Genomic DNA, 16,118 nt, shown 5'->3' on the forward strand with positions numbered 1-16,118 from the left:
TCCTAGATGAGAAAAAAATAGATTCATTGCAATGATTTTGGAAAATAGGCAGCCTGGAAGGAAGGTCTCAACCCCAGAGCTCAGCGGCCACGTCTGAGCCCAATCTCACAGCTCATCTCAGGCTCATCTGTAAAGGGGCCGAGTGGATGTGTGTATATGCAATGGGTACAGTGGGATCCCCTAAGTGGGGCAGGAAGCGGCTTACATTCTGCCGCCAACCCTGTGCACCCCCTTGTGTTGAGGTAGAATTAAGAAAAATAAACTTGTGACACCCTGGAAAATCACCCATTTTAAATATATGATTTGTGTAACTTAGTAACAGTTGCTATGTCATTCCCTACTTCCCCTTTTTGACTCTAAAGTCTTCCCCTTTTTTTAGCTCAGGGCTCTCTGATCTGACTCTGACAGATTCAGAAGCCATGGCTAGCCAGTTTAATAAACTTGCTTTGCTGATTGCATTCTTTGAGGTGTTGTGGTCTCTAATTGAGGTGGTGGGCTATCATGGACCCTTTCACTTGGTCACACCTGTGTGCTACCCCAAGCTCTAAATGTGCCCCATTTGCTCCTTTCTGGGTTCATCGGGTATGAAACATGGCATGTGCTTTCAAGTATCTTCATTTCTTTAATCTTGCTTTTCAAAGTTACTAAAGAATCCACAGGAAAACTAGCCCTTTTGATCTTCTGCATCAGAGTTCATCTCTATACCCAATCCCTTTTACTAGAAACTTTAAATTTTGTTTATGGGATGGGTCAGAGTGATAGCACAGTGATAGGGCATTTGCTTTGCACATGGCCAATGGATTCGGGTTCGATTCCCGGCATTCCCTAAGCCTATAAGGAGTGATTTCTGAGTGCAGAGCCAGGAGTAACCCCTGAGCACTGTCAGGTGTGCCCCACCCCCCAAAAAAAAGATTCATTTGGGAGAACCACTCTAGAGAGAAGGTTTAACATTTGGCATATTTTGGATACATTTTCCCTCTCTGTCACAAGCAGTAAATCACAAGAACATTAGCCAAGGCCTGTTTGTTTGGAAGACAGGGCTTCATCACACACACAGCCCAGCACTACTACTGAGTGCTACCCTAGCTGCTTGTATGAATTCGAACACAGAAATTTTGCGGACTTTTGCTGCAGGAAAGAAAGGAGAGAGACAGAGACAAATAAAAAGGTGGGGGGAGAGAAAGAGGGCCTGAGAGGTGGCTGAAGAGGTAGGAGTCTGCCTTGTGCTCACTAACCTATAGGACGGACCTTGGTTGGATCCCTTGGCATATAGTCTATCAAACCAGGAACGATTTCTGAGCACATAGCCAGGAGTAACCCCTGAGCGTCACTGAGTGTGGCCCAAAAACAAGGAAGGAAGGAAGGAAGGAAGGAAGGAAGGAAGGAAGGAAGGAAGGGAGGGAGGGAGGGAGGGAGGGAGGGAGGGAGGGAGGGAGGGAGGGAGGGAAGGGAGGGAGGGAGGGAGGGAGGGAGGGAGGGAGGGAGGGAGGGAGGGAGGGAGGGAGGGAGGAGAAAAATGTACAAGAAAGAAAGAAGAAAGAGGGCCCAGAGAGATAGCACAGCAGCATTTGCCTTGCAAGCAGCTGACCCAGGACCTAAGGTGGTTGGTTCGAATCCCAGCATCCTATATGGTCCCCCGTGCTTGCCAGGAGCTATTTCTGAGCACCGCCGAATGTGGCCCAAAAACAAAAAAAAAGAAGAAGAAGAAGAAGAGGAGGAGGAGGAGGAGGAGGAGGAGGAGGAGGAGAAAGAAATTAAAGAAAGTTAGAAAGTTATTACTTGTTTTTTCAGTCTTTGCTAGCCTTATAGTGGTGTTTAGGGGATCCAAGGCCACTCCCTTTTGTACTCTGAAACCGAGCATGGTGGTTGATAACAAGGGCTGGAGGATGTGGTACTGCCCAGGCCTGGTTGTGCTGAATACCACAATGGCCACTTCACTTGTGCTCAGGAACACTGAAGACAAAATCCGTCAGCAGTGAAGTCCTCCAGAGCTATACCTGGCCAAATTTTGGGAAGGGGGTGCCGTTGGCATCACAGGAGATCAGTCCACCATCAGGCACTAACCCCTGCACTCCCTTCCTGGCCTTGTGGTTTTTGCTTTTAATTTATTATTTATTTTTTTAATTCTATTTTATTATTTATGAAACTAAACATTTTTTCCCAAATAGCAGAAAGCTATATCTCATAGCTCTGGAAGCCAGAAATAAAGTTAAACTGTTCACTAAGCTGGTAATGACTTCTGGTTTTGAGTGAATCTTCGATGACATCTTTTTCTCATTTGCTACCAGGCAGTTTTCCAGTTTCTGTGAGTTCCTTCGAAATGCTTGACAGTCTAACCCATTAGAGGTGTGACTTTTTTCCTACTCCTACTTGGTTGTTTGCCTTGGGTTTCATGTATGATTGGGGGGGGGGGTAATAAGTTTTCATAGTATTCAGATCTGCTCATTGTCCCTTTGTGTGATTTTATTTTTAAAGTGACTTTAAATAAAGCCTGATCTCAGACTCAGAAAAGTCATTTGCATCTGTGTACCTTAGATCATTGATTTTATACATTGAATAGATTTCTGGGATTTATATTCCTTCATGGTATACCATGAAGATTGCCTGGGTTCTCCCCTCGGTGGGGAAGAAGTCATTGCAGCTGTTTTCAATAATCCATCCTTTCTGTGCTGACTTTGGGATCCATACTTATCACAGTTTTGTTCTGTGTGTGTCCTGGGGTTTGTTTCCGAACAGTTGCTCCCAATGCCTTGGTAATGATTTCAATGCCAGGACCAGTTATTTAAATTCTATAATCTATTCTGACATCTCCTGGCACAGAGACATCCTCATAATTCTCGTTTTACAAAATTGCTTTATTCAGGCTTGTCCATTTGTATGCTCCGAGACCAACTTGAGAATCACCTTGTCGACCCAACTTTCTTCTCATATTATTCTAATAATTGTGATTTTCTGCATTGGGTCATCACACTTTCTCTTAGCCATGAATATTTTATAGTTGGTGCTTGAAAGGAAGCATGTCGGTAGTATTAATTTATGTGTGAATAATGGCAGAGAAGCTCAATGATATGTTTCCTCATCTTAAATAGAAGTTTAGTTGAGTGCTCAGAGCCAAACGCCTCCAGCCCTTGTCAGGAGCCAGTGCTCATCTCTTCCTATGGAGTTGGATGACTTACAGGTTACACATGAGATATAGAAAGAACTAACCATGGACCAAATGTTCAAATGCTTCAATACTTCTTTTTTTATTCCACATAAACAAGAATTTTAGGTGTTTCCATGATAAGATGGTAAAAGTCTGCTCAGAAATGACCCTGATTGCCTTCCTGGCTGCCCTCAGGAATCATGCCTGTCCTGGGAGTCCGTGACTCACAAATCCCCTGCACATCTTTTTTAGGAGCTCATGAGGTTTAACTGGCAGCAGCTTCCCTGTGTGACCTCTGGTCCCACCAAAAGACCATCACCGGATCTGGCCAAAGCATTGCCACTTGGTTTGTTTTTTTTTTCTTTAAACACTGTGATTACAAACATGACTGTGGTTGGGTTTTGTCAGAAAAAGAACACTCCCCTTCACCAGTGCAACATTCCCACTACCAATTCACCCCATATCCCTCCATCCAAACCCCCTACCTGTATTCGACACAGGCATTCTACTTCTCTCACTCATTAACATTGTCATGGTAGTTGTTGCACTCAACCGTCCTTGAAGTGAGCTTCATATCGAGAGAACCAGTCCTGGCCCTCATCTCTGGGCATTATTACAATAATGTCTTATTTTTCTTAAAACCCATAGATAAGTGAGACTATTCTGTGTGTGTGTCTCTCTCCCTCTGACTTATTTCACTCAGCATAATAGATGCCACTTGGTTTTAACCAAGTTGGAATGTCAAAGTTTTGTTTCTGTGGCTCACAGGAGGAACATTTCAGAATTATTTCAGCCCAGCTGTGTTGTTGCGGAATGCAGTTGGAAAGGCCTCCCTGGCAATAGAGCAAGGGCCATGCCTCTTTCACCTGGGGCAGGCAGCAGACAAGAGAAGGCACAATAGTGACTGGAATCTATTGTGAATAACTCAGAATGGGAATGTGACAACTTGAGATGGGAAAAGAGGGAGGACCAAGCACCAAAGGCAGCTGAAATTGCAGGTGCGTTTGGAGGCAAACATCTCTGTTTTCTCACTTAGAGCAGGTTGCTTAATATGAGTAAGGCACTAGTTATTGGGCAGTTGCCATAAGAAGCAGAAATAAATAGAAGAACTATCCAGAACACATCCATTCTGATAGCAGTAAGGGATGGTCATGAAGTATAGAACCCTGAGAGACTCATGAATAGACAGTCTGGAAGATACAAATGAAAAGGAATATGGCCTGGCTTCTGGGAAGCCCTAGGAAGTTACCTGAAGGAGCAAAAACTTTATTCTTGGAGTGCTAAGGAGGTTTTGGAGGTCTCCTCTAAAGGAATGCCAGCTCGAGCAAGGAAGGCACTAAACTTGGTGTTTATTCTCAATGTCCACACTGGGAACCTTGGGCCAAAGTCGCTCAAGCCTTAGTCTTATCACTCAGAAATCGTTCCTGATAGAATTAGTGACCTTTTAGGACTCAGGGGTAAAATAATAATAATATTTACTGAGTGCTCTGGTGCCTGGCCCGTGCTCAGCTTATATTATTTTAAAAGAGATAATGAATTTAAAAGATGGCCTATATTCCTGGCACACGTTAGGTAGTCAGTCATGCTAGGGGTGTGGTGGCAGTGGTCATTGATGTCATTATTTTTCCTGTTTGGTTACATCTGTATTTTAATAAGACCATGCCAGTGATGGCCTTGAGAATGGGGTGGGGTAGCTGAGCTGGAGGCTCAGAAAGTAGGTAGATAAGAGTACACACATACATGGTTTCAGATTCCAGCAAGTTCTCCACCAAAGAGCTCTGTGTGCACTTGACCTTCCATTGGTGGTTTTCTCAGTTGCAAACACACAATAACAAGGTGACCATGGTTTTTCCCACAGATAAAGTTGTTCATAATTGGGTTGTAGTTTTGGTGACAAAAATTGTCACCACTGTGTATTTCCTGCCACCAATGTCAACAGTTTCCCTCTCACCCTCCCTGATGCCTTCTTCCCTCCCACCCACCTTCCCCTGCCTACTTCTGGAGTAGGCATTTTACTTCTCTTTTCTTCTTCTTCTTCTTCTTCTTCTTCTTCTTCTTCTTCTTCTTCTTCTTCTTCTTCTTCTTCTTCTTCTTCTTCTTCTTCTTCTTCTTCCTCCTCCTCCTCCTCCTCCTCCTCCTCCTCCTTCCCTATTGTTAATGAAGGTGCCATGCATGTTACTTTCATAGTAGATGCTTCTCTAATTTTAATTTAAGAAAGAAATAAAGTGGCAAAAAGAGGACTGGAGATATAATACAGTGGTGAGGGCTCTTGATTTGCATGTGGCCAATCTGGGTCTGATCCCCAGTATCCCATATGGTCCCCACCAGGGGAGATTTATGAGCTCAGAGCCAAGAGTAATCCTTGAGCATCCCTGGAAATAGAGCTCAAAACAAAATAATGGTAAAATAATAATAATAAATTTTAAAAGAGGAAAAAGAGGGGGCTGGAACAATAGCACAGTGGGTAGGCTGTTTGCCTTGCACGCAGCCAATTCAGATTCCATCTCTGTCATCAATTATGGTCCCCAGAACCTGCCAGGAGTAATTTCTGAGCACAAAGCCAGGAGTAACCCCTGGACACCATCAGGTATGGCCCCAAATCTAAAATAAATAAATAAATAAATAAATAAATAAATAAATAAATAAATAAATAAATAAAATAAAAAATAAAAGAGGAAAAGGAAGAAAAAGAATTTGAGGAAGTCATCAAATCTTTTTGTCATGGACAAGCTCCCTGCAAAGCTGAAATCCTGCTCACACCTTTGTCTTTCCCACTTCCTTCTCCCTTTGCTGCTGTACCAGCTGTAAGTCAGTTACCTCTGCTCTGTGGCCTGGGGGTGCAGAGGCTGGAAAGGAGCGGGGATGGGAATGCTGATGGGGGAAACGAGGAGGCACACTAACCTCCTCAAGCTGGCTCTGCTGAGCTCTGGTTGGTTATGCACTGGCTTCCTTTTTTTTGTTTTGTTTTGTTTTGTTTTTGGGCCACACCCGACGTTGCTCAGGGGTTACTCCTGGCTGTCTGCTCAGAAATAGCTCTTGGCAGGCACGGGGGACCATATGGGACACCGGGATTCGAACCAACCACCTTTGGTCCTGGATCGGCTGCTTGCAAGGCAAACACCGCTGTGCTCTCTCTCCGGGCCCTGGCTTCCTTTCTTAGGACTCTTTTTCAGTGAGATTTCCCAATCCTTTTACCTGTACCAAGTGGACATACTATTCCAAAAGCTTTCTCTTTGAACCTAATCTTATCTTTGAGAGTCCTGTTGTAAAACCAGGGTTTTTATTTCTGTCCATCTTCAAGCTAAGTCCAAGACAGAAACATCCACACATTGAGTGTTTACTCAAATTTTTAAGTCCCAACTGAAATGCTTTAAAAATAATAATAATAATAATAATAATAATAAGAGCCGGAACAGTGGCACAAGTAGTAAGGCATCTGCCTTGCATGCACTAGCCTAGGACAGACCAAGATTCAATTCCCCCATACCCCACCCCGGCGTCCTATATGGTCCCCCAAGCCAGGAGCGATTTCTGTGTGTATAGCCATGAGTAACCCCTGAGCATCACTGGGTGTGGCCCAAAAACCAATAAATGAATGAATAAATAAATAATAATGTTTCTCTAAAGACTATTTCTCCCCTGCAGGATGGCCTGGAACATAGGCTCTTTGAATAGCTGGAAAATAACTTAACAACCATCTTTAGCTGTTGGTTTTCAAAGGCACAGTCTGGATCTCAGAGAATGGGAAGATGTACATGGTGACAAGACTGAGTTTTAGAGTTTGTGGGGAGAACCCAGGGCAGGAGAAAACCCTGTGGAATAGAGCTGTACTCTCCTAGAAAGGTTTGTAAAACATTGAAACTAGATTTATAGAAAATACAATATTGCTTACTTACTAACTCCCAGTTAGGCATTTAGAGAGATAAGGTTAAATGTCTAGAATTCAGTGATAATGATGTCAAAACAAAAAAAAATGGGCTTTAAATTGCCAGGTATTAGATATGGTTATTGACTCTTGGCCTATCTCATAAGCTGTTCTAATTGAGCCAGCGATGTTACCTTCCGAAGCCAGAAAGGATAGATCACTTCAGTGGACATTCTGATTAGGGAAATGGGTCTCCTTGGAGACCAGCATCCAGTCTGATACCAGCAGCAAAGGCTCAGTGATAAACAGTTTTGAAGAATGTTTTTCTGGGTACAAGGAAATGCATGACCACTTCCAACTCGAAATAAAAGTTTTCTATGCTTTTGTAATGATTCCATCAGCATGTATGACACTGAAAACACTCTAAAGCCATATGTGGCTACCTTGTTGCACTTATTCTTTAAACATATTTAGAAACTAAAAAGAAAAAAGAAAAATTATACATATATTTTCTGAAAATAGATCTCTGAGATGACCTTTGGTAAGTTTGGAAACTGCCTGTTTAATAACCGATTATTTTGTGGTTTTTTTTTTCTTGTGAATTTGGAAGTACTTTTTAAATATAAGAAAAAGTCATGTTTTCATATAAGTAGGGAAAACAATGCTTTTTCTTTGGTGCCTTGCATGCAGAAGGATGGTGGTTTGAATCCCAGCATCCCAGATGGTCCCCCGAGCCTGCCAGGAGCACTGCCAGGTGTGACCCTCCCTCTTCAAAAAAATACATTCATGCATTTCTTTTCACATTTGAGTCTTGGATTTCTCTAGAATTTCCACTCTTATTAAAGAAGTCAGATAAACATTCGCACTTTTCTCCCAATGGCTGAGGCTGACCAGAGACCCTACACCACTTTGACCTCGGTGTGCCTGCCAAGTTGGTACATCACCCTCACATGTGTGTGAAACCATGCTGTGGACAGCCTGTGGCCTCTCGCACAGATGCCACTGATAACATTCTAGAGGAAACAAGGTATTTGAAATTATACTCTGAACTGGGCAGTGGTGGCAGTTTGCTGTGTGATGGTTGGTAAACCTTAGGCAAAGACTAAAAATGAGCAGCAGCAACCTCAGGGCACTGGCAGGAGCTGGGAAGGAACCTACCTGTACTTCCTCTGGGCAGAAACCCTACAATCCGTTGGATCATGACCTTCTAGCCTGTCACTCCTTCCAGCTTCCCATTTCATCTCCAGCATTGCTGGACCCATGAAAGCTCTTAAGTAAAAATAATGCCAGCACTTCTTATTTTTCATTCCTAAGTGCAGCCGGAACACAAACTACTTAAATGAGCTGATGAGGGAGGGATTTCTCTGTAGACTTGGTCAAGGACAGATCTAGTTGCACTCCTGGAAGGTGGTGATTCAGCGACATCATTTTGCTTCTTTTCAACATTTCCTGGGGTATCTTCTGATTTAGTTAAACTCATCTTTTACCTGTCTCCCCAGAAATTCCCTTTCTACATTCCTGGGCATTCAACAAGCTACTTTTGATGTTTTCCCCCTTTGGTTTATCATAGAATTGTAGACTCTTCGAACTGAGAACATCTTGTTCCGAATGAATGAAATGGAAGGGTCACTGTTGAGCCGATAAGGAAACTGAGTCAGGGAGAGGTTGTGATGGGCACACAGGCTTCATGGGTCTAGAGCTGTGGAGGATAGAAGTTACGATTTCTCCTTTCGGTTTCAGATTACATTCAAACCGACCCTCTCTCCCTCTTTTCCACTCTCCCTCTCTCCCTCTTACTCTTTCCATCTCTCTCTCCTCCCTCTCTTTCTTCTACTCCTCTCCCTCCCTCCCTCCCGCTCCTCCTCTCCTCCCTTTTCCACCTCTCCCATCTTCTCTCTCTCCCCCTCTCTTCCTTTTCTCCCTCTCTTCTCTCCCCCCACTTTATTTGAACATCCTATTTTGGGTGGACCCTCCCACTGGTGCTCAGAGCTTATCCTGGCTCTGCAGTCAAGGATCACTCCTAGCAGGGCTCACGGGGACACATGACGTGCTGGGGGTTGACTCTGGGTCCCAACTAGAAACCAAGTGACTTAGCTGCCCAACCCACTCTCCGGCCCACCCCTGTTTTGCTTCCATCCTCTTCCTACTGCCCTGGAGCACAGTCCTTTCTGCCCTTCTGTTTCTTCTAGCATCAAGACTTATGAATAGTCATTCCCTTACATGGCAGGCAGTGTGGCCTGGGTCTGTTTCTCTCCCTTTGAGTCTGGACTCTTGTCAATCTCTTGCTGAGATCTCTTACACGACCTCCATTCACTTTTCTGGAAGTGAGATTCAGTGAACAGCCTGCAAGGAACCTACTGTTTGTAACTTTGAGTCTCTTTTTGATAGCTGCTTCTCAAATTTGGGTGAGTAGTCTAGGATTCAAGCTGATGTTAAATCCATTTCTGACACAGGGTTTAGTGTCACTTTACTTTATAGACTGCCCAGTAGTTTGACCAGTATGACATCTTTTTGACATCATACTCCATATTTTAAAAATTATGCAAGGGGCCAGAGCAATAACACAGTGGTAGGGCATTTGCCTTGCACAAAGCCAACCCAGGATGGACTTCAGTTTGATTCCCAGAATCCCATATGGTCTCCCAAGCCTGCCAGCAGTGATTTATGAGCACAGAGCCAGGACTAACCCTTGAGCTTCAAAAAAATTTTAAATAATAATAATAAATAAAAATAAAAAACATGTAAGGTGTGACCATTTTGAAAAAGACATTTTACTCAAGGTCTAACCATACTGTACATTCAGTCTTTTCGTAAGCCAATGGTAGTGTCAGCACTGATGGAAACCCTGGTCATCACCTGGGCACACCATGTCTATGTCTACAGAACTGAGTGTTCCAGATACCTCATGTCCCATTAGGAAAGGGATTGAGTGTTTCAGAAATCCTGTGTCCCATCAGGAGTCATGAGACATGCAGTGAGTTCAGGATTCTCAGCCTGAACTGAAGCTTAGAACTGCTTTTTTGGGAGTAGAGATGGTGGTTGGCCTCCGAAAGAGCCTCCCCAGAGTGATGAGGGGGTTGAGGTTGGGTGAAGAATGAGCCACCCTCCTCACCTCAACTCACCTCACCAGGGTAAGAAGGGAGGAGTGAGCTGAATTTGGAAGGCTGACTGGTGCCTTCTGTATTCTAATCCCTGAGGAGCTCTGTCTTCTGTGGAAGCAATAGTATTCCACCAACTCTCATTGTAGACATGCCACTCACTCCAGAGTGGCACTCTGCCAGCCATACCCTGACACCTTCTGGAAATGTTCTCAGCTTCAAATGACTGGAGTCCATTTGTCTTCTCCAGGAGTAATTAGAAGTATTTAACACACATGCATGTATATCACACTAGACCATGAGATTCTGATAGCTAGGCCACATCATGGTCCTTTCTGCAAATACTTTTGCCAAAGTTCCAGGACTCAGTGTCTTGTTAAGGCCACAGTCCATGAGGTGCATGACATGGTGCAGAAGAATCACTTAAAGTGATTGAACCCTGCTGGATTGATTTTTTTTCCAGAGACACACAGGTGATCTTAGATTTATCTTTGCCATGGAAAGAGTGGAAGAAAATTAACATTGAAGTTCTTTTTTTTTTTTTATTTAAATTCCTAAAATGAAGTTTCGAGCAGGAAGCAAAATGTAATCTGATCGGAATGATGATAATCACAGCCCAAATCTATCCAATTACATGGGCCCAGACTAAATTATCACCGTGTTTCCAAAGTCTAAATAGAAATTGTCACCTTTGGAAGAAGATAGGATAAGAGCTAATTGGTGACATCATAATCCGCCCTCAGTTAAGTGCTTGATTAGCCAAAACCTCGGACCTGTTGGAGCAGCTCAGGAATGGGCAGAGGGGGAGGGGGCAGCTAATTAGAGGAGAGACACTTTTCTGTTTACAGACAAACACCTCGGCATTAAGGCAGATAAAGAGCTCAAAGGTTAATTGGAGGAAACTGAGGTTTTAACAAACTTGCTACGAGAGGAAAACCCTGGCTTCTTCATTTTCTGTTTGCTTTTTATTTTCTATATTAAAAATTAAAAGTCATAGAGGAACGTGCATTTTCCTGCTCTAGCATTCCCTAGTGGTGATTTGCAGGAGTGAAAGGTAGCCTTCAGGGAGGATTCAGAATAGACTGTGGGCTTGGGGGCTCAGTAGAGCCCTAGGCCGTGTCTCCCGGATTCACGAACAAGCTAGCTTGTCACTCACGAGTGGCCGGAAGCTTTGTCTGACCTTAAAGGGGTCTTGGTTAGACTTCGGAGGAGTGGCCAGGAGGGAAGCCAGCTCTTCATCACATTGCTCCCCACAGTGCTCTGGATCCTGGGTACTACATAGTCGCTGAGGAACGCTGACAGTGAGAGGGACGTAACTCCACGAATCAGGGGGAAGGACTAGCCAATGCTTAAAGAAGTTCAAGGGAAAATAGCACTTTTTCTCGCCCTGTTCATTTCCCGTGCAAGTTCCTACTGGTCTGGTCCCTTTCCCTGGAACATTCTGGATCCTGTGCCTGAGTCTCTGGAATGAAGTTCCCAGACAGAAAAGATTCTTGCGCCTGCACCCCCATCCCACAGCTCCCCGCTGGCTGCAGGCCTTGAACGTGACACTGCAATTTCCTGGTGCCACACATGAGCGATGAACAGCTGTGTCTGCAGCCGTGGTTTGGACGAGGCCTCAGTAGGTTATTTCTTGACTTAATTGTCATTTTTGATTGGTCTGCAAGAAAGCAAATCAAATAAAGTCTGTTGTCTTAGTCTGCAAGAAAGCCATTGGCCTCAGATTCCAGTGCTGACCATCTTGACCAGAGGAGGAGAAGGGGGGGAAATCCGTGAAAGGCCTGGACTGGAGCTCCCCCAGCTTGATTCCCTGGGCTGCCTCCACACACAAAGGTCAGAGAGAACCTGTGTATCTGGCAACTAAAGGCATCAGAAAAAGTAATACTTGGAGTTTCCTTAAGTTCTCAAAATGCAAAAAAAAAAAAAAAAAAAATGCGTAGAAGGAATTTGGAGAGAGACAGCAAATATGGAAAGTAGTGACCAAAGAGAGTGCCCAGAGCACACATCAGTACACAGGAACCCTGCCGCAGTCCTGGTAGCCCCCGAATTCTGCTAAGAACAATCCCCAAGCACCCTTGTAGCAAACCCGGAAGAAGGCATCACATATTCTGAAAGGACACATGATGTTAAGTAACATCGAAATGCCTTATCTTGAATGCCAGGTTAGTATAATATTTGTAAGATTACCTATGAAGACTTCCCCAGCTCATCAATCAAACTCATTCTATTCCCAGTATAAAGAATAAAGTTTAGGCTGGAGCAATAGCACAATGGAGAGGGCGTTTACCTTGCATGTGGCCTCCTAAGGGTCGATCCCTGGCATCCCATAGGGTTCCTCAAGTCTACCAGGAGTGATTCCTGAACACAGAGCCCAGAGTAACCCCTGAGCACCGCTTGATGTGGCCCAAAACACAAAAAGTAAAAAAACAAAATGATCATTTTTTTGTGAGGTTAACTTGGTCTCAGTCTGTGGGTTTACTGGAATTGACGTTTCTACCTTACGTACTCAGTAAACACCGTGTTACTCAATGGTTGAAAAAAACCTTTGAATGTAGCACCTTGGATTGGTGTTGAGACCACCTTGTCCCACCTCCAGGTGTGGTCATTTTTCCTCAGATTGGGAGGAAGTCAGCCTCTTGTGTTTCTGGACCTCCACAGAGCTGGCTGCTTCTTAGGAGCTAAGGGCAAATGTAGGGGAACTCCTGAAAATGCTTTTCTACTTCCGTGTGTTCATGTGTGTGTGTGTGTGTGTGTGTGTGTGTGTGTGTGTGTGTGTGTATGTGTGTGTATGTGTGTGTGAGAATTTTCCAGACCTCCTTTTGCTTCCAGACCCACGTCTCTCCAGTGTTCTAGTGTTTGAATCTGAGGACTTTATTCAATACCAGCCTGCACTCTGTGGTATCAACCCCGAACTAACTCAAGTCCACACACACCTGACTGGCCCTGCTGAGGACTGTTACACAAGGGAGTAACTACAGTGTAGGGTTATCAAAGCCAGACTTCTATCTCTTCCTGTCAACTGTGCATTTATAGGCCATTGGCCTCTCAGCAGTCTTTTTCAGGTCTTCGTTGCTAGTGGAGCCTGTGGACCCTTTGGGTCCTGACCTTCTTCAAGGCTCTTGTGTTCCTGATACTTATGGGAAAGTGCCCTAATCTTCATCCCCCTGGCTGGCCTTGAAGGGGAAATGATCAGTGTGTGTTTCTTGGAGCCGGGCTGAGATGGTGGGAGGCAGGGAACATGGTTTTTTCTTAAGTAACTCTCCAAGACAAGACAGATATCCTCTTTGTAGAGAACCCTCAGGGATGCCAGCCTTGTCATCAGGGTGATGAAATTACTACTTTGTAGTACTGAAGCCTTTGAGCCAGAAGCCAGAATGGTGGGATTCTGATGCCACTGTTGCTGGTAGTTGCGTTCAAAGACAAGATTTCAAGATGCTTCTGGTTACCTCTGAAAATGCGAAGTATACAGTAAGCCTTTCTGTAACATTAAAGTCATGTTGGTAAATTCTAAATAAAGTTCGAGAATATAGTTCTCACTCTTCCAGAGAATTAACAATCAGTAACTTCAGCCTTTGGGACACAGCCAAGAACCTAACATATGGGAAGAACGAGAAATCAGGAGCATGAGAAAGTCTACCAACCTGTGCACTCAGAGAAAACAGCTTTGTGCACTCTAAAGGCTCCTCTCACAGCTCAGAGCAGAGGCCAGAGCAGCCTGTAGCTTCCCAGATGCATCCAGAACAGATCTGAGCCTGGAAACCTAAATCAAATTTAAATAAGTGCTTAGGGGGAAAAGTGAAACACCAGAGAAAGAGAAATGGCCTCATAAAAGCAGGGAATAGCTTATTCACCACAGAATACACCATATTTTTCACTCTATAAGATGCACCGGACCATAAGATACACATAGTTTTTAGACGAGGAAAATGAGACGTCAGGAGATGGTGGCTGGGAACAACCAGCCTGTGAAGCCGAAGTTTATTTACAATACACTTGTCCACACCTGTTTAATCACATTTACCTAATTCTTTTTTACATCAGAAAAAAATGTTTACTACTTTTTTGTTAATATAAAAAAATAAAAGTCACAGCAGTGATCAAATAGGCATTCACTCCGTAAGACACCTACTTTTCTACCTCCCCACACTCCTTGTGATCAGTTCAATTGTCTTTTAAATCTAAAATGCCCCACTATACTCAAAGTAAAAGACTTGCTGAGATGGTTCCATGATATTTAAAAACCACCTGTCAATCTCCAATATAGGTTATATCTTTAATGGTCTGTAAAATGCTTTATTGACTCTCATAGTCTTCCTCTTGTCTTCTTGGTTACTCATCTTGATGTTCCTTACCTTGAATTCTCTTTCAATATGACTGATTATATTCTGCTCAGTTATTTTAATCTGGCATTATTTCCCTACATATTTATCTTAAAATATTCAGCTATTTCCAAATTATGTTTGCTTATATAAAAAATCATCGTGTATTGGGGACCAGAGTGGTAGGACATTTGCCTTGCATGCACCTGATCCAGGTCAAATAGTGGTTCAAATCCCAGCATCTCATATGGTTCCCAGTGCCTGCCAGGAATAATTTCTGAGTGCAGAGCCAGGAGTAACCCCTGAATGCTGCCAGGTGTGACCTCAAAAACAAACAAAAAACATCATCGTGTATGAGCATATCTATGAATGGGAGAGAAATAAAGAATATAAGGCTCAGTGGTGAAGGGAATTTTTCACTGGGGATGGCATTGGTGTTGGAACGTGAAATGGCAGAAACAATTGTATTGGGAGCAAGTGTGTGGACCACAGGGTTTAAACAAAGAAATAAAAATTTAAAAATAAAAAGATTATTTGATTGAGTTGTTTAATTAGGCAATTAGCTGGGTCTTGGGTGAGTGAGGAAAGGTCTGATGGACAGTGGGTTCTAAACTCACTCTCTGTACATTCCTGTAACCCTGATCACTATGGGAGGCAACGCTGTGTGAGTCCCTATGCCACCTGGGAGCTGGAACTTTCTCCTTGGCAGAAGCGAGCTGTGGTCCTCAGGGACAGCTCCTCCTCCTGCTATAAGTCATGCTCCCCTTTGAGTCCCTTTAAATGATTTTTCTTTTCTTTTCTTTTTTTAACTTTTGGGTCATTTTTCACTTTTTTTTTTTTTTTTTTTTTGGTTTTTGGATCATACTCAGTATCAGTGGTTCCTCCTGGCTCTGCGCTCAGAAATTGCTCCTGGCAGGCTTGGGGGACCATATGGGATGCCAGGATTCGAACCACGTTCCTTCTGCATGTGAGGCAAATGCCCTAACTCCATGCTGTCTCTCCAGCCCCCATTTTTTACTTTTGTATGTTCAAGACTTACTCCTGGCTCTGTGCTCAGGAATCATTCCTAGTAGGTTTAGGGGGGCCACATGGGGTGCTGGAGACCAAACCCAGGGAGTCAGCCATGTGCAAGAGAAGCACCTTTCCTGCTATATTATTAGTTCAGTCCCTAACCTCATGATTTTCCCAAAGAAGTTTTTTTGTTTTTGGTTTTTTGTTTTTTGGGCCACACCCGTTTGATGCTCAGGGATTACTCCTGGCTAAGCACTCAGAAATCGTCCCTGGCTTGGGGGGACCATATGGGACGCCGGGGGATCGAACCACGGTCCTTCCTTGGCTAGCACTTGCAAGGCAGACACCTTACCTCTAGCGCCACCTCTCTGGCCCTAAGAAGTTTTTAAAAGTGAATTTTTTTAAAGGAGGAGATATCCCAGTTATTACAATTGGTCCCAATATTTTAAGCCTTAAGAGTTATAAACAAACAAAAAAAGTGTTTAGCTTAATATGGTCTTCAACTTACTAAGATTGCAAACTCTTTATATTATTCTACTTAACGAGCAAAAGAACCCATTTTTTCCATTTCTGTGTATTCTTGGGTCAGACAGTAAAAAAAAAATAATAATAATAATACTGTTCCCTCATCAGAGAAAAAGTATTATTGAAGTTACAAGGGGGGAAATGCTACTTTAATA

General features: G+C 43.6%; 1 protein-coding gene across 1 annotated transcript in view; it reads left to right on the forward strand.

The window, feature by feature from the left end:
- Positions 1-16,118, forward strand: part of PLEKHM3 (pleckstrin homology domain containing M3) — a 156,089-nt gene that overhangs the window by 111,941 nt on the left and 28,030 nt on the right. The gene's annotated exons all lie outside the window — the stretch shown is intronic.

This window comes from Suncus etruscus, chromosome 5, assembly GCF_024139225.1.
Source record: "Suncus etruscus isolate mSunEtr1 chromosome 5, mSunEtr1.pri.cur, whole genome shotgun sequence".
Taxonomy (NCBI): Eukaryota; Metazoa; Chordata; class Mammalia; order Eulipotyphla; family Soricidae; genus Suncus; species Suncus etruscus.